Source organism: Marmota monax, unplaced genomic scaffold (genome assembly GCF_021218885.2).
Source record: "Marmota monax isolate L192 unplaced genomic scaffold, Marmota_monax_Labrador192_F-V1.1 WCK01_AAM20220418_F8-fsc00001, whole genome shotgun sequence".
In the NCBI taxonomy this organism is placed as follows: domain Eukaryota; kingdom Metazoa; phylum Chordata; class Mammalia; order Rodentia; family Sciuridae; genus Marmota; species Marmota monax.
In genome coordinates this window covers 29,834,660-29,853,527 of record NW_026693777.1, presented here as the reverse complement: position 1 = coordinate 29,853,527, position 18,868 = coordinate 29,834,660, and the positions used below count along the sequence as shown (strand labels likewise).

Genomic DNA, 18,868 nt, shown 5'->3' with positions numbered 1-18,868 from the left:
GTCTCAAACTTGAGAATCACATGTCTAATGACTTGAATTCAGTTTTGGAAACCTGGCTATTAAGTGAAAAACCATTAAGTGAAAGTATTTACATTAATTTCAGTGGGAAATTATATGTGTAACATTTCTACTAGTATTCTTATGTAGGTAAATATTAATCCAACTGTGAAGATGAGTTAGTAATTATAAACAGTTTCGAAGAAAATATACCTTTTACATAAAATGTACTTTGATATAATGAAGTCTTTTCATTTCATTGCATTTGCCAAAGTAGAAAGAGAAAACTGGATAGTGAGTGGTGATGGTTAGTCGGGTGTCAGTTTTCAAAAGTCTGTTCTTTCTCTACAACTTCCTTCACCAGTTTCAACCATTTTGGATCTCACAGTTATCTTACGTTTAATTTGCACTTAAAAGGTAAGTTGTGGTGCAGAAAAACATTATAAAGGCTAAACACAAGTCCTTTAAACAGTATGAAAATAGAGCACATGTAGAGAAGACAGATGACTTTGTAGTCTCTTATGTATATAAAGCAGAATGTCTGGGTTCTTCCAAATATGGCAAACAGCACATATTATGTATGATATACTCTGACTGGAAACTGTTATGTTGAATGAAATGTTAGGTGTGTCTGCCTGAAATAATAATGTCTAAATTTCACTCTTTATAGAATATTGTGTGTATATTGCTTGAAAACCAGCTAATTGAACAATTAATTATGTGAACTGAACTGAACAAGCTGTTGAAATTTCTGGTATTCCAAGTAGGTAACTGAAAGAGTAGTCAAGGATAGCAAAGAGTAAAATGATCTTGTTTTATGAAACATGAATTGATTTGCCTTTTGTTCTCATCCTTGTGTTCATCACATCATTTATAAACTAGCAGGCTTATGTTTATCCAAGCAGTTGGTAATATATTAGTAAGGTCAGGTTAAGGACAGAGTACTTTGATATATGATTAAGTTACCTTACAAACCATTAATTAGCAATTTTGGGGTGTGATTGTTTAACTTTTAAAATATTTCTCCTTTTATGCTATTATTCAGTTATGTTCAGCACTTACCTATTTTGTCCTTAACAGTATCATATTAAGTATTCTGCCAAAATCAGACATTATATAATATGCATTGGGTTTTCTTGATATAGTAACCTTTTTATTAAAAATAAGACATTGAAATGATTTCTCTTTGTAGTGACTGGTTTATAACAGGTGACTTTTCATGCACCTACATTTTTTTAGTTAATGGCATTGTCTTGATTTACCCCCCCCCCCCCCCTTTAACTATTTTGGAAAAAAGCAGAAGCATTTCATGGAATTTGACATGTAGGATTGTGGCAACTGTGCACTGTGTTGAAGACACTTTCTATCTTTGCAGAGTGGTAGAGGCTGTTGTGTAACAAGGTTTCTAAGGAAAATATCCAGCAGGAAAGCCACCGGATAGGGGCCTTTACTTGTGGCTGTATTTTAGGTTTCTCTAGTGATCACCATTCAGGCTCTTAACTCATTTCTGTTGTCTGGAAGAAGGAGTCTTTGCAGTCACAGTTTTGAAGGCATACAGTGTTTAAATTATGTTAACTTAGACCAACTTGAAGATTATGGAAATTTAGCTAGTGAAATCATAAAGACTATGTTTTCTTGGGGTTCATTCCCTAAGCTTCTTCTTAATAAGATCATTTTTTGTCAATATTTTTTGCTTAGGTTTCTTATTATTGGGAGTGTTGTCAAAAGAATGGAATTTAACAGGCAGAGTGATGGATACCTGTAATCCCAGATACTTGTGAGGACTATCAGTTTGAGGACAGCCTGGGCAATTTAGGGAGATACTGTCTTAAAATAAGATTAAAAAGGGCTAGGGATATAGCTCAGTAGTAGAACCTTTGCCTTGAAAGGTCTAGGCCCTGGGTTCAGACCCTACTATCACGAAACAAACAGCAGAGAGCCATTTTTTAAAATATTTTTATTAACACATTATAGTTGTACATAACTGTAGGTTTCATTTTGACATGTTCATATGTGTATATAATATAATTTGCACCATTCCTATCCCCAGTGTTTTTTTCCCCTTTCCTTCGCCTTTTGACCTGCATTCTGATCCCCTTTCTCTATCCTATTAGTCTTCCTTCTGTTAATTTGTTGCTTTTTTAATAGGTGCATTATAGATATACGTAAAAGTGGAATTCATTATGATATATTCATATATGCACATAGCATAGTTTGGTTAATTTAAATCTGTAGTGTTTCTGCATATGAGAGAAAACATGACTCTTTGAGTCTAGCATGATGTTCTCTAGTTTCATTCATTTACTGTCAAATGCTTTGATGTCATTCTTCTTTATGGCTGGGTAAAACCCCATTGTGTTATATGTCTCATTTTCTTTTTTTTTTTTTTATTGGTTGTTCAAAACATTACAAAGCTCTTGACATATCATATTTCATGCATTAGATTCAAGTTGGTTATGAACTCCCAATTTTACCCCAAATACAGATTGCAGAATCACATCGGTTACACATCCACATTTTTACATAATGCCCTATTAGTAACTGTTGTATTCTGCTACCTTTCCTATCCTCAACTATCCCCCCTCCCCTCCCCTCCCATCTTCTCTCTCTACCCCATCTACTGTAATTCATTTCTCTCCTTGTTTATTTTCCAATTCCCCTCACAACCTCTTATATGTAATTTTGTATAACAATGAGGGTCTCCCTCCATTACCGTGCAATTTCCCTTTTCTCTCCCTTTCCCTCCCACCTCATGTGTCTGTTTAATGTTAATCTTTTCTTCCTGCTCTTCCTCCCTGCTCTGTTCTTAGTTGCTCTCATTATATCAAAGAAGACATTTGGTATTTGTTTTTTAGGGATTGGCTAGCTTCACTAAGCATAATCTGCTCTAGTGCCATCCATTTCCCTGCAAATTACATGATTTTGTCATTTTTTAGTGCTGCGTAATGCTCCATGGTGTATAAATGTCACATTTTTTTTATCCATTCATCTATTGAAGGGCATCTGGGTTGGTTCCACAGTCTAGCAATTGTGAATTGTGCTGCTGTGAACATCCATGTGGCAGTATCCCTGTAGTACGCTCTTTTAAGGTCTTCAGGGAATAGTCCGAGAAGAGCAATAGCTGGGTCAAATGGTGGTTCCATTCCCAGCTTTCCAAGAAATCTCCATACTGCTTTCCAAATTGGCCGCACCAGTTTGCAGTCCCACCAGCAATGTACAAGAGTACCCTTTTCGCCAGCACTTGTTGTTGTTTGACTTCATAATGGCTGCCAATCTTACTGGAGTGAGATGGTATCTTAGGGTGGTTTTGATTTGCATTTCTCTGACTGCTAGAGATGGTGAGCATTTTTTCATGTACTTGTTGATTGATTGTATGTCCTCCTCTGAGAAGTGTCTGTTCAGGTCCTTGGCCCATTTGTTGACTGGGTTATTTGTTATCTTATTGTCTAATTTTTTGAGTTCTTTGTATACTCTGGATATTAGGGCTCTGTCTGAAGTGTGAGGAGTAAAAATTTGTTCCCATGATGTAGGCTCCCTATTTACCTCTCCTATTGTTTCTCTTGCTGAGAAAAAACTTTTCAGTTTAATTAAGTCCCATTTGTTGATTCTTGTTATTAACTCTTGTGCTATGGGTGTCCTATTAAGGAATTTGGAGCCCGACCCCACAATATGTAGATCGGAGCCAACTTTTTCTTCTATCAGACGCAGAGTCTCTGATTTGATATCTAGCTCCTTGATCCACTTTGAGTTAACTTTTGTGCATGGCGAGAGGAGGGGATTCAGTTTCATTTTGTTGCATATGAATTTCCAGTTTTCCCAGTACCATTTGTTGAAGATGCTATCCTTCCTCCATTGCATGCTTTTAGCTCCTTTATCAAATATAAGATAGTTGTAGCTTTGTGGATTAGTCTCTGTGTCCTCTATTCTGTACCATTGGTCCACCTGCCTGTTTTGGTACCAGTACCATGCTGTTTTTCTTACTATTGCTCTGTAGTATAGTTTGAAGTCTGGTATCGCTATACCGCCTGATTCACACTTCCTGCTTAGAATTGCTTTTGCTATTCTGGGTCTTTTATTTTTCCATATGAATTTCATGATTGCTTTATCTATTTCTACAAGAAATGCCGTTGGGATTTTGATTGGCATTGCATTAAACCTATACAGAACATTTGGTAATATCGCCATTTTGATGATGTTAGTTCTGCCTATCCATGAACAGGGTATATTTTTCCATCTTCTAAGATCTTCTTCTACTTCTCTTTTTAGGGTTCTGTAGTTTTCATTGTATAGATCTTTTACCTCTTTTGTTAGGTTGATTCCCAAGTATTTTTTTTTTTTTTTGAGGATATTGTGAATGGAGTGTATTTCCTCATTTCCGTTTCAGAAGTTTTGTCGCTGATATACAGAAATGCCTTTGATTTATGCGTGTTGATTTTATATCCTGCCACTTTGCTGAATTCATTTATTAGTTCTAGTAGTTTTTTTGTAGACCCTTTTGGGTCTTCTAGGTATAGAATCATGTCAGCTGCAAATAGTGATAATTTAAGTTCTTCTTTTCCTATTTTTATGCCTTTAATTTCTTTCGTCTAATTGCTCTGGCCAGTGTTTCGAGAACTATATTGAATAGAAGTGGTGATAGAGGGCATCCCTGTCTTGTTCCAGATTTTAGAGGGAATGCCTTCAGTTTTTCTCCATTCAGAATGATGCTAGCCTGAGGCTTAGCATATATAGCTTTTACTATGTCGAGGTAAGTTCCTGTTATCCCTAGTTTTTCTAATGTTTTGAACATAAAGGGATGCTGTACTTTGTCGAATGCTTTTTCTGCGTCTATCGAGATGATCATATGGTTCTTATCTTTAAGTCTATTGATGTGGTGTATAACATTTATTGATTTCCATATATTGAACCATCCTTGCATCCCAGGTATGAATCCTACTTGATCATGGTGCACAATTTTTTTTGATGTGCCTTTGTATCCGATTCGCCAGAATTTTATTGAGGATTTTTGCATCTAGGTTCATCAGAGATATTGGTCTGTAGTTTTCTTTCTTTGAGGTGTCTTTGTCTGGTTTCGGAATCAGGGTGATGTTGGCCTCATAGAATGAATTTGGCAGAGCTCCCTCTTTTTCTGTTTCCTTAAATAACTTGAAAAGTATTGGTAATAATTCTTCTTTAAAGGTTTTGTAAAACTCCGCTGCATACCCATCTGGTCCTGGGCTTTTCTTGGTTGGTAGTCCATTGTTATAGGTTTGTTTAAGTTGTGAGTATCCTCCTGACTCAGTCTGGGCAAATCATATGACTTAAGAAATTTATCGATGTCTTCACTATCTTCTATTTTATTGGAATATAGGTTTTCAAAATAATTTCTAATTGTCTTCTGTATTTCTGTAGCATCTGTTGTGATATTGCCTTTTTCATCCCGTATGTTAGTAATTTGAGTTCTCTCTCTTCTTCTCTTCGTTAGCATGGCTAAGGGTCTGTTGATCTTATTTATTTTTTCAAAGAACCAACTTTTAGTTTTGTTAATTTTTTCAATAGTTTCTTTTGTTTCAATTTCGTTGATTTCCGCTCTGATTTTAATTATTTCTTGTCTTCTGCTACATTTGCTGTTGTTTTGCTCTTCCTTTTCTAGGGCTTTGAGATGAAGTGTGAGCTCATTTATTTGTTGGTTTTTCCTTTTTTTGAGGAATGACCTCCAGGCAATGAATTTCCCTCTTAAAACTGCTTTCATTGTGTCCCATAGATTCCGATATGTTGTGTCTGTATTTTCATTTACCTCTAAGAATTTTTTGATTTCCTCCTTTATGTCTTCTGTAACCCATTGATTATTCAGTAACATATTGTTCATTTTCCATGTGATGTAGGATTTTTCCTTCCTTCTTTTATCATTGATTTCCAGTTTCATTCCATTATGATCAGATAAAATGCATGGTATTATCTCCACCCCTTTATATTTACTGAGGGTTGCCCTATGGCATAATATATGGTCTATTTTTGAGAAGGATCCATGTACTGCTGAGAAAAAAGTATATCCACTTGATGATGGTTGATATATTCTATATATGTCAGTTAAGTCAAGGTTATTGATTGTGATATTGAGTTCTATAGGTTCTGTCTCATTTTCTTTCTTTTTTTTTTTTTTTGTCTGTTTCTGGGGCACCTGGGCTGGTTCCTTAACTTGGGTATTTTGAATTGCACTGCTATAAACATTGGTGTGCATGTATCACCATACTATGCTGATTTTAGTACTTTTGAATAAATACCAAGTGGGATATCTAGGTTGTATGGTTGTTTCATTTTCAGTGTTGAGGAATTTCCATATTGCTTCCCACGTGTTTATACCTATTTGCAGTCCCACCAACCTTTTCCCTCATATCCTAGCTAACATTTTTTAAAATTTGTATTATTATTTTTTTGTTTGTGATATTGGGGATGGAATGCAGGGGTGTTCTACCCTGGGCTACATGCCCAGCTCTTTTAAAAAACTTAATTAAAAAAAAAAAAAGGTTGACAACAGGGTCTTGCTTAATTGCTGAGATGAGCCTTGAACTTGTGATTGTTCTGCATCTCGAGTTGTTAGGATTGCAAACATGCATCAGACGCCTAACTTTATATTTGTATTCTTGATGATTGCCATTCTAACTGGTGTGAGATGAAATTTAAGGGTTGCATTCCCTGATTGCTAAGGATGTTGAGCATTTTTTTCATATATCTGTTGGCCATTGTGTTTCTACTTTAAAAAAATGTCTGTTTAATTCATTTGCCCATTTAGTGATTGGGTTATTTATGTTTTTGGTGTTATTTTTTTTGCAATCTTTTTTTTTTTTTTGGTGGTGCTGGGGATTGAAGCCAGGGCCTTGTGCATGTGAGGCAAGCACTCTACCCACTGAGCTATATCCCCAGCTCAAGTTTTTTGCATTCTTTTTATATTCTGGATATTAATCCTTTGTTGGAAGAGTAGCTGGCAAAGATTTTCTCCCATTCTGGTGGTGGCTGTCTCTTCTTACTCTTAATCATTTCCTTTGCTCTGCAGAAGCTTTTAAATTTGAAACCATGTCATTTATTGATTGGGAATCTGATTAAGAAAGTTGGTGCCTGTACCCATGTGTGGTAGTGTTGACCCTGTATTTTCTTCTAAAAGTTGCAGTTGTTTCTGGTCTTTTATCTGGTCTTTTATCTACTTTGACTTGATTTCTGTTCAGGGTGAGCAATAGGGATTAGTTTTATTCTTCTATATTAGGATAACCAGTTTTCCCATCACCATTTGTTGAAGGTTATCTCCAATGTATATTTTTTACACCTTTGCCAAGAATCAGATGACTGTATCTAAGTGGTTCTTCTCTGTTTTATGTTCTGTTCCATAGGTCTTCATGTCTGTCCTTTTTTTTTTTTTTAATATTTTTTTAGTTGTCAGTAGACTTTTATTTAGTTACATGTGGTACTGAGAATTGAGCCCACTGCCACACACATGCTAGGCAAGCGCTGTACCACTGAGCCACAACTCCAGCCCCTTTGTGTCTGTTTTTATGCCAGTACTATGCTGTTTTTGTTATTATAGTTCTGTAGTATAATTCGAGATTAGGTATTGATGTCTCTGGCATTGTTCTTATTGCTTAGTATTGCTTTAGCTGTCCTTCAGTATGAGTTTTAGAAATTTTTTTCTAACTCTGAAGAATGTCAGTAGTATTTTGCTGGGATTTGCATTGAATCTGTTGATCAAGTTTGGTAATATGGTCATTTTGATAATATTAATTCTACTTATCCAAGGACATGGAACATCTTTCCATCTTCTGATGTCATCTTTGATTTCTTTTTTTCTGTAGTTTTCATTACAAGATTCCTTGTTCAGATTTATTCCCAAGTATTTTATTTTTTTTGAGGTTATTGTGAATGGGATTGTTTTCCTTATTTCTTTCTCAGCAGATTCATAAAGAAAGGTGTTGACTTCTGTTTGTTGATTTTGTATCCTGCTAATTTGTTCAATTTGGTTATCAGCTCTAGAAGTCTTCTGGTGGAGATTTTTGGGTCTTATACTTATAGAATGTTGTCATTGGCACAGGGATCATTTGACTAATTATTTTTATTGTTATCCCTTTAATTTCCTTGTCTTGCTTAATTGTTCTGGCTAGAGTTTCAAGAACTATACTGAATAGTAGTGGTGAGAGAGGACATGCTTGTCTTGTTCCTGATTTTAGAGGAAATTATTGTTTTTCTTTGTTCAGTATGATGTTGATTTTGGGTTTGTCATATATAGCTTTTATGATGTTGAGGGAAGTTCCTTTATCCATAGTTTCTAAAGTGGTTTAAATGTGAATGGGTGCTGAATTTTGTTGAAGACTTTTTTCTTTTCTTTTTTTTTTTTTGATACCAGGGATTGAAGTCAGGGGCACTTGACCCTTGAACCACATCCCCAACCCGATTTTCTATTTTATTTAGAGATAAGGTCTCACTGAGTTCCTTAGTGCTTCACTGTTACTGTGGCTGGCCTGATCCTCCTGCCTCAGCCTCCAGAGCCACTGAGATTACAGGTGTGTGCCACCATGCCTGGCGAAGGCTTTTTCTTTTTTTAAAAATATTTTGTTTTTTAGTTGTAGTTGGACATAATACCTTTATTTTATTTTTATGTGGTGCTGAGGCTAGAAGCCAGGACCCCACAGGTGCTAGGCGAGCGCTATACTGCTGAGCCACAACTCCAGCCCCCACACCCCAGGCTTTTTCTTTTCTTTTCTTTTTAAATTTACTTTTGCATTACAATTCTTAATACACCATAATACCATAATTTATCATATAAGGTATGTTGACACCAAATTCACAGGCTTTTTCTTTATCTGTTGAAACAATCATGTGATTTTTGTCCTTAATTACATTTATGTGGTGAATTACATTTATTGATTTGTATAAGTTAGACCAATCTTGCATCTCTGGGATGAAAACAACTTGATCATGATGTACCATCTTCTTAATGTGTTTTTGAATATGGATTGCCAATATTTTATTAAGGGTTTTTTAATAAACTTTTTTGACATTGTAAATTTCAGTGTGTCAAAATGTAAATTACACTTATTTCCAATTCATAGTAATTATATACTTCTGATTTTTTTCTGTTATTTTGTGGCTTTAAAGAGCATATCATACTAAAACTTGATTTTGTGGTTCATAGTACTAGTGTATACAAATAGGATTGATGTACACTGTATTTATGAAATTGCATTATGAAAGAAGGTGAAGACTTTCAAGGACTGCCTATGTAAAATTATTTAATTCAGAAAAGTAAAACTGTTTTTTCTTTCCAAGATTATAATGGATGCAACAAACTTGACAGTGTGATGCATCTGGCACTGTGTGGGGCTCCTAGAAGATAGATGGGAAAGAACATAGATAAATAGTCACTTTAAACTTTGAGTGATATAGACTGAACCTTTTATAATAAGTGAGAAAAAGTTTTTTAGCGAATGTTTTCTTAATCCATTGTTGTAGAGGTATATTTTCATGAAATGATGACCACGTGTTTATGAATGCAAACACAATGGCTCTTAATTTCAGTAAATCAGAATGGAAAAATTTCTTAATTTTTAGATTCTTTTTCTTTAACTTCATTGTATGGATTAATAGTCAAATAAGAGTTCATAAGTATTTTTTTTGACCTATTTTAGTTGTTTAAATTGTGTGTACTTAGAGCATGTTCAAGATTTTGTTTTTATTCATATTGTTGCTGTTTATATAGACTGTGTATCTCTTTTCTTTTAAATAGCAATGATGGGAATTTGCTTGTGGAATGACATTAAAATTAAAACCAGTGTAGACTGAGAAAGTGTAGAAATTGAAATGTTGACTACAGAATAGATTATAAGGTTTTAGAAAAAATAATTAGGTTTTCAAGTATTATTTAATTGCTCTACTTGACTATAAAATGCTGTGACTTTGTACTTGGAAGCTTGTGATTGAGGAGCCAGAGAGTAGACGAGCTAGCACGCTTTATCCTGGCTTCCTATAAAGTGTATTAGGAACTAAAACAAAACAAAAATAAAAGGTCAGCAGTAATTCCTAATGTGAAAGAGTATGGGAGTAGTCTCACTTATATTTTGGTTGGAAGAGTTGTACTGCTTACTTAAAAATACTACTTTTTTTAGTTTAGCGTATTTTATATAAAATATTGTTTACTGACATTAACTGTCAGTTTTGTTACACATAGTGACACTTCTGATAATTAAAATTTCAATATTGAGCTTGGATCTAGAATCCTATGTTATTGGTTATTGTTTCTTCAGAGATTTTATTCCGTTATCCTCTGGCTTCTATTGCTGGCTAATGTGAGTCTAATTTTATTCCTTTATAGGTAATTTTTCCTGTGTTGCTTATAAGACTTGCTTTACACCTTTTGAATTATACAGTGTTACTACAGGTATGTAAAAACACTTTATTTATTCTGCCCAGATTTTGTTGTCCTTCTTGAATTGGAGATCCATAATGGCTAAGAATTTTCAACAATTTTTGAAAATTCTTAGCCATTTTCTGATCAGATATTCCCCTCCTTCTTTTCTCTTCTTGAATTCCCATTTGATTTATTGGACCTTCTTATTATATGCTTCTATTAAGGTTTCTTTCATATTTTCCCTATGTGTCCTTTTATGTTGCATTGTCAGTTTTTGTCTGATCTGTCTTCCCATTTGATTATTCTTAAACTTTGCATAATTATCAGTTCTTTAGTTATAATTTATGGGTGCTTGTTTGTGTTGTGCATATGTGTTTATGTATACACACTTTTTTTTTTCCTTTTGGCAGAACTGGGGATTGAATTCAGGGCCTCATGAATGCTAGGCAGGTCCTCTACCACTAAGCTACATTCTCAACTCTTTTATTAATAATTTATTTTGAGACAGGGTTTCACTAAATTGCTAAGGCTTGTCTAGAAGTCAAGATTCTCCTGCCTTATCTTTCAAGTAGCTGAGATTACAAGGATTAGCCACCACACCTGGCACACATGATACCTAATTTACTTAGTTTCTACAAGTCTTTCTAATTTTCGTTGTGTTAATGAGTGTTTTCTGATTTCTTTTACAGTTCTAATGATCGAAAAAATTAATAATTTTTCACTTTCTGTTGTCTGGAGTTCTTGGTGATATATTCTGTTTGTTCTTTTTTTGATTTTAAGTCACCTTCTACAAGAATGTTTCTACAAATACTGTACTGTGCAGGCTAGACTGGATAGAAGGAATTTTTTTTTTTTTTTTCCTGGAGGAATTTTGTTTTCTTCCTAAGAGTCTTAGGCTTTCATGACCTTTGAGTCATTTTTACATTAATATTTTTGGTAGGTGCTGGGAGTGGGTAGTCTGGATTACAAACTGTAAATGCAAATCTGAGAATCCATGGTTATGCAAGTCTTAATGGAAACTTTTTATTTGGCATTTGGAAATCTGCAGTCTTTGTGTCTTTTTTTCCTCATTGTGTTAACATGGGGATTTACCCCACTTCAGTCTCTCCTTCACTGATTGTGGACCCCTTGGAAAGTCTCTATTCTATGTAATTTGTATCAATTTCATTTCCTCAAGAAATTGCAGGCCAACATCCTCCTTTCTTAGCTTTAAATAGACATTAACAGTATTTGATCTTTCTCCTCCTCAAGACAGGACTTCCTTTAATCTTAGAAAGCGTGCCTTTTTTTCCCCCCCAGTACTGGGGATTAAACCTAGGGCCTCATATGTGCTCTCATGTAAAAGAATTTTGTTTTTTGTATGCTATTATGTAGTTTGATATATGTGTGTGTTTACACACATACAAACACATGTATGTGTATATATTGTGTCTTATGTGTCATGATACACACACACACACACACACATATAAAATTTTTTTTTGAAGCTGAATGTAGTAGTACATTCCTGTAATCTCAGCTACTTGGGAAGGTGAGGCAGGAGGATAGCAAATACAAGGCCAGACTGGGTCACTTAGGAAGAACCTGTCAAAAAATAGAAAGGGCTTGGGACATAGTTAACTGGTAGAGCACCCTGGTTTCAAAACCCAGTGCTGGAAAAAATATATATTTCAAATATGTACCCATATTATATGTGAAGCTGTATTTCAAGGTTAGTCATTTCCTTAATAGTAGGCCCAAGGATTATAAAGCTGCATTACAAACAGTGAACATAGAGTAAGTAAGTCCCTGTATTTGTGTGATTGTGTCTATGGTATAAACTACCAGGAAAGAAATTTTCTCTGAAGAGGATGCATGGTTTTTATGTTTTTATTAAGGTTTTTCCAAATTTCTCTTGTATTGTACTAGTTAATACTCAAACTAAATGATAAAAGCATCATTTTTCATATTCTCTAGCTCATGCTTTTAAATATTTGCCAACCATAGTGAAGAGAGATAAATTTACAAACATGTAATTTTTTTATACCTTTATTTTATTTTTATGTGATGCTGAGGATCATATCCAGTGCCTCATGTGCACCAGGCATGTGCGTTCTACCACTGAGCCCCAGCCCTACAAGCATGTAATTTTTAAAGATGTCTTTATCGAAGTATAATTGGCATACAACAAACTGTAAACTTTTCATATGTTTGAAGTGTACAATATGTGTTCTTCTGTGTATACTGGTGAAATGATCATGATCCTCCAGGAACTGAACATATATATTACCTCCAAAATTTCTGGTTCCTGCCCTTGATAGCTTAAGTGAAAAGAAGACACATACTGTTTTACTTTGCATATCTTTAATGTTACTGAGGTTGTGTTTCTAAAAAAAAAAAAAAATACACTGAGTATCCTCCCCCCACCAACCTTCTAAATGTGTCCTCTCATTCATTTTTCTCAAATTTTAAGTAGTATTTGTAAGTCAAGGCAGCCAGACCTTTACAATTTAAGGGAAAAAAAACTATTTACTTTGATTACATACTGTATATATTAATATTGTTTTACTTTGTAAATATTGTAAAATCACAGTTTTTTTTTGTGTTTAGTCACTTTATTTTTTTCCCTGTAAGCCTTTATATATTGTTTTCTCATCAGATTTGCCAATCTTTTTCTTCATGCCTCTGGCTTTTATGTGAGACATAGAAAAGCCTTTTAGAAAATAGATTAAAAAAAAAAAAAAGCCCATGTGTTTTGCTCTGGTTCTTTCATGATTTAACCTTTAAAACCTTGATCCATATATAATTGAGATGTAAGGACTTAATTTCTTTCTAAAATGGCTATCATTTGTGCCACTACTACTAACATTAAGTATATATATATCTACCTATGTTTATTAACCTATTGATTTGAAATGGTATTTTGATGATATTCTGAACTTTTCATACATATTTGGGGTATTTCTGTTGCATTTATTTGGCTGTTCTTGGGCAGTGTTTGTAAACTTTTGTTTCATAAGCAAAGTTTTTTTTAGTAGCTGCCCTAGGGTCATTTTGGGTTATATTTGACATCCTTGTCTTTGAGGTTGGTAAATTATATTTTAAGTATGATGTCTTTCTGGGGTTTGGCAAGAAAAATAAAACATTTGACTAGTGCTTTTCATTGTTAAGTGATCTAAGGTTATGTACTAGTCAAACTTCCTAAGGGACAGCGAATTTTTAAATGACAGATTTCAAATAGGTATTTTTGTTTTCTAATAAATTTAATTGATCACAAGTGTCAGTTGTTAGGATGACCTTGTGATAGTAGGATTGAATATATAGTAGGATTGAATATAGAGCGAAGACCACAGGAAGTCATCTCAAATTTTGGATCAAAAGTATGAAGAACTTGTCTAAAGAGGGTGTTTATGAGATGTTCATCCCTGGTTTTCAAGTATAGGCTGTCTGACCATTTAGCTGGGTTCAGTCTCTGAGTGTCTAATTGTATTAGATGGCCTTTTCCAACCTAACAATCTTGTAAAAAGAAAAGGTAGGTCAAGATCATAGATTTTTAGGGGGAGAAAATATTTCCGTACATAGTATAGTTGTTTTATAGTTACATTATTGCTATGAATTTCATGTTCTAATGTTAACTTTTGAATAGTTTTGTTGACTTCATATTTGTCTTTGGAAACCAATTTTGTATATTGATTTGAAAGACTTAAGTATTTAAAAAAATTATTAGAGGCTGGGAATGCAGGTTAGTGGTAGAGTGCTTGCCTAGTGGTAGAGTGCTTGCCTAGCATGCTCAAGGCCCTGGGTTCCAACCTCTAGCATTGGGAGGAAAAAAGTTATGAACTGTCCAGTTCCTTTTCAGTTTCTTAGAGAAGTTGTTTGAGCTGACTTACCTATTTTCATATTAAAGGAAAAATGTAAATTCGGTTTTAATAGAAATTTCAAATTTTGTGGCATGAGACCTAATGGAGAAATTAAATTTCATTGTTTACTTCATATGTAGTAGCAGTATTTCAGAATGGATACTGCTGAAATAACTTAGGGGTATATTAATAAGATGTGAGTTATACAAATAACTATGTTACAATTGCACTACATCTTTGAGATTTCATTGTAGTCTGTAAAGTTAATTTTAGAAAAAATATTGTAAATGGAGTTCCCATGTATTTGATTTACTAGATTATTTTGTTTTTTGGTTACTTTGAATCTTTTCTCCTGTTACTTTAAAAGATGATTTTATTGTGCATTCCAGGGAAACTATACTTTTGTCAGAGTAACTGACTTAGGAGGATATGAATTTAGATGAGTTTTTGTATTTTTTTTTTTTTTTTGGTGATGCTGGGGATTGATCCCAGGGCCTTGTGCATGTGAGGCAAGCACTCTACCAACTGAGCTATGTCCCCAGCCCTGAGTTTTTGTATTTTGATGGCCATTTTAGGAAGTGGTTAGTGTTATTTTTATATTGTGTTGTTCATCTTTTTCTTATTGATTTGTAGGGACAAGTTTGTTTTTTAAAATGCTTACTACAAATATGATATACTTATAAACATTTAAACATGTAGAACTGTATAAGAGGAATGAATCCATCTATTTAGCTGTATACTTTTTCATAATTATGTATAGAACTTTATCTTGATGTTTTTATTTGATCTGAATGATTCAAACTTTACTGACATGAAATACAATAAATTAAATTTTTGTATGTATTTGCATTTGATTTCATTTTTGAATTTTTTTTTAAAATCTCTTCTTTTATCTTTACCACACTGCAGTATACTGCAGCCTTTCTATTTGTTAAGACTATTTGCTAGCTCATAAAATTCTGCATATGTGCTCTGGAATCATAGAACTAGCTGTAGACATGCTACTTGAATTGGAAGAGTAGGGGACCACATCAAAGCTTGTGTTAGTTTTTTTTTTGTTGTTGTTCTGGTTTACAGATAGCAAGTACTTCCCTTCTAAACTAAATCACAAATTTATTTAAGGTAAGCATATGTATTTGTGATCACTGATAAACATCTTGTGTTCAAATTTTAAAATTTAAGTGGAGAATGCAAATGAAGGACTAGGGATATAGCTCAGTGACAGACTGCATTGATTTGATTTATTTTTTTCAGATATATCTGAACCATTGAAGTCCTTTTAATTAGTCTCTGAACCTACTTGTGACCAATTTGTTGGGTTTAAATTTTTTTTTTTTTTTTTTGGTACTGGGGATTGAACTCAGGGACACTCAACACTGAGCCACATCCCCAGTCCTATTTTGTATTTTATTTAGACAGGGTCTCACTGAGTTGCTTAGCCTTGCCATTGCTGAGGCTTTGAACTCACGATCCTCCTGTCTCAGCCTCCAGAGCAGCTGGGATTATAGGCGTGTGCCACCATATCTGGCATATGGATGTTTTAAATTTTGATTGTTTTTTTTTGTTTGTAGAATCCTAATTCAAATCTACCTAGTCACTTTTTTTAAAAAAATATTTTTTAGTTGTAGATGGACACAATTCCTTTATTTTATTTATTTATTTTTATGTGGTGCTTAGGATCGAACCCAGTGCCTCACACGTGCTAGGCAAGTGCTCTACCACTGAGCCACAACCTCAGCCCTGCCTAGTCACTTTTAATAGTATTAGTTCTTTCCTCATTTTTCCAATTCCCTTTTATTTGTGTTGTAACCTGTATTTGTAAATTGCAATCTCTTAAGTCTTTACAGACTTTAAATCTTTAATTCTTTAGCTTGTTTCTGCTGCCTTTTGCTCATGGTGACTTATCACATGTTCTTTCATTTGAGTCATGGACTCATATCTGCATCATAGTATTTGAAAATCTTGAACTTGGCTTAAGTGAAGATTCCACTAAAGAGGATATGCTTTTGCTTCTCCCTTCTCTTGGGCCCACTTAAATTTTTTGGTTTGGCATTTCCAAGATCATGCAAATAGTTTGGGCTGTAAAGCTATGTAAGAAACCTGTATATTTTAATTTTTAGGGAATGCCTTGGATGAAGGCACAATTGGAACTACAAGCCAAAGACTTTTGATGTCCATTTTAGTGTATTGTTATAATGTTATTCACCATTCTTAAAATAATTTACTTTTTTTTTAAGGACATATCTGGAGTATGTATAACATGCTTACTTTATTTGATGGCTAGTAACTACACAATATTTAATTTTTAAATTTTAGTTTATATTAATATAAGCAGATTTTTGTGCCTTCAGAGAAGTTTATAAAATTTAACTCAGTGACATCGCTCAGTTTTTGTAAGAGCAAGCATAAGTTATATAGAAGGATGAGTAAATAGAATTTTGTTGATTAGCATTCATAGTACATAACTCTGAGATGAGAACTTCAATATTGTTTTGCTGCAGATTAATGCCAGGCTTTATGCATGCTGGGTAAGTGGCCTACCACTGAGCTACATCTCCAGTCCTTTAATTTAATTTAATTTTGTGTGTGTGTGTGTGTGTGTGTGTGATTTTTTAATGTGGTGCTGGGGATTGAACTTGGGGCCTAGTGCATGCTGGGCAAGCACTCTACTATTGAGGTACCCATCCCCAGACCCTCTACATACTATTAATTTATTATCTTTTGAATTCTTTACAGAGAATGCAGTGATGAAAACTCCCATTCTTGTTCTAGAGCAGGGCTTTTAACCTGGGGTTTGTGCATACACTTCTGAGAGTCCAGAAACTTTAAATTAATTATAAATATTAATGAGTACATATGTCTTTCTTTGAGAAAGAGGATTGGTATCTTTAAACCATTTCTGGAAGGATTTGTGTCTGAATAAAAAATGAAGAAGACTGATATGAAATGTGGTTTGAGAATAGTTTGGACTTGATTTCTTATGATCTCATGGATATTTCAGTCCTGATTGACTTGACAGAGAAATTTTCTTCAACACCATTGGCTGTTTATTACATTCAGATTGGACTCTTTTAGCATTTATGTGTGATTAGGTTAGGGCATCTGATAATATGGGAAAAGCAAATATTGGTGATTTGTGCCAATTCTCAATTCAAAACATGAACCTCTGCCTGTCTGTGTTATCAACTCAACATAGATTTATTGAATTATATACTGTGGACTTAGAAAAAAAAACTGGGGCCTATCACCTAGAGCTAAATTAATTTTCTTTCAGCCTCTTTCCCCTTTATTTTTTCATTGCCCCCACCTTAAATCTTTCCATTTTGCTCCCCACTCACTTCCCGTGTATTTTATTCCTAATCCCCTTTTGCCTCCTCATTGTTGCCTATGGGTATAATGTAAATTTGAAGTATATTAATTGCTTTGTAAAAGTATTCATTCACTTAGTATTCATTTTTATTCACTTTTAGTTATTGAACTTATTATATGTAACATGTTTTGATCATAAAGTAAAATTTTGAGTTTGGCTTTTTAGTAGAATTGCTTTGAACAAATAGCTTTAGTATTTATAGTTGTAATAGCTGTACTTCGAATTAATTATGATGTTGCATGTTTTATGTCTCCAGTTTATGTAATGTTGCTATGTATATCTTTATGCTTTTTGTTGTAAATACATTTCCTTGGATGAAGAATCAGGATTATTGTTTTAAATTAATGGAAACATTGTCTCAATTTTTAATGTTTTGGCATTCTGGTTAGGCTCCTCTAGTTGCAGAATGAAACCCAAGTGAGCTCAAGTGAAAGGGAATTGAATTATATGAAAGGAATCCCATGAAAATCTAAAGACAGGAAACATGATTCCTTCAGTTCTGTGTGGGACCTGGAAAAGGAAACTAGAAAGTCGTCAGAATCTTTGAAGAAAAAATGTTTCAGACTTCTTGGAGTTTTATGTTGTCAGTCTCCCTGAACATTTGCTTCTTTTCCTTTCTATACAGGAAGACATGCTCTGCTTGAACATAAATTCACTTTCTTAAGCCTTAGGTTTGTATAGGACTGTAGCTTGCTTCATCAGGGCTTTCCGATTTTGACTTGACCTCTTCTTCTCTCTCCCCTCCCTGCCACCACCACATCCTTTTCCTATTTCTCTTCTTCCTTCACTACCACCTGCTGTTGCTTCTTCAGGGTTTGTGTCTCCCTTAGCCTCTCTTCATCCCAAAACAAAAATTTTAAATGTGTTCCAACTCATTGGTTTGTCTTCTTTCCCAAACTCTCCCACCAAGTGAACAGGTTTTCTATACTATGGATGCTATGCTTAAAACAAAACCAACCCCCCCCCCCCGCCCCAAAACCTCTGCTTTTTATAAACAGGCACAGTAAAAGGTGTCTAATAATTTAGAAATAGTTCATGTTAACATGAAGTTATCAGGGAGGAACAATTCTGTGTTAGGTTTCTTTTGCTATGTTGGTGATTCCTTATCCCCTTCAACTTGTTAAAATCTTAGTTGAGGGTTGTGTAAATGTTATTTTAAAAATTGCTTATGAAAATGGGAAATGTTAAATGTCATTTCAGTCATCAAGATTTATAGTGCCTGTTGAACAAACTACTTTGTCCTTAGGTTCCATTTTCATCTCTTTGCAGACTTGGGTCATTGCTGGTGAA

The 18,868-nt window shown here is 34.1% G+C and overlaps 1 protein-coding gene across 11 annotated transcripts in view; it reads left to right on the top strand.

Moving 5' to 3' along the window:
• Ktn1 (kinectin 1) overlaps window positions 1-18,868 on the top strand; it is a 115,722-nt gene that overhangs the window by 14,290 nt on the left and 82,564 nt on the right. For all 11 annotated transcript variants that reach the window (XM_046460962.2, XM_046460960.2, XM_046460968.2 and 8 more), the window contains exon 2: window positions 10,334-10,399. The gene's annotated coding sequence lies outside the window, so the exon portion shown is untranslated. The remainder of the gene's footprint in view (window positions 1-10,333; window positions 10,400-18,868) is intronic.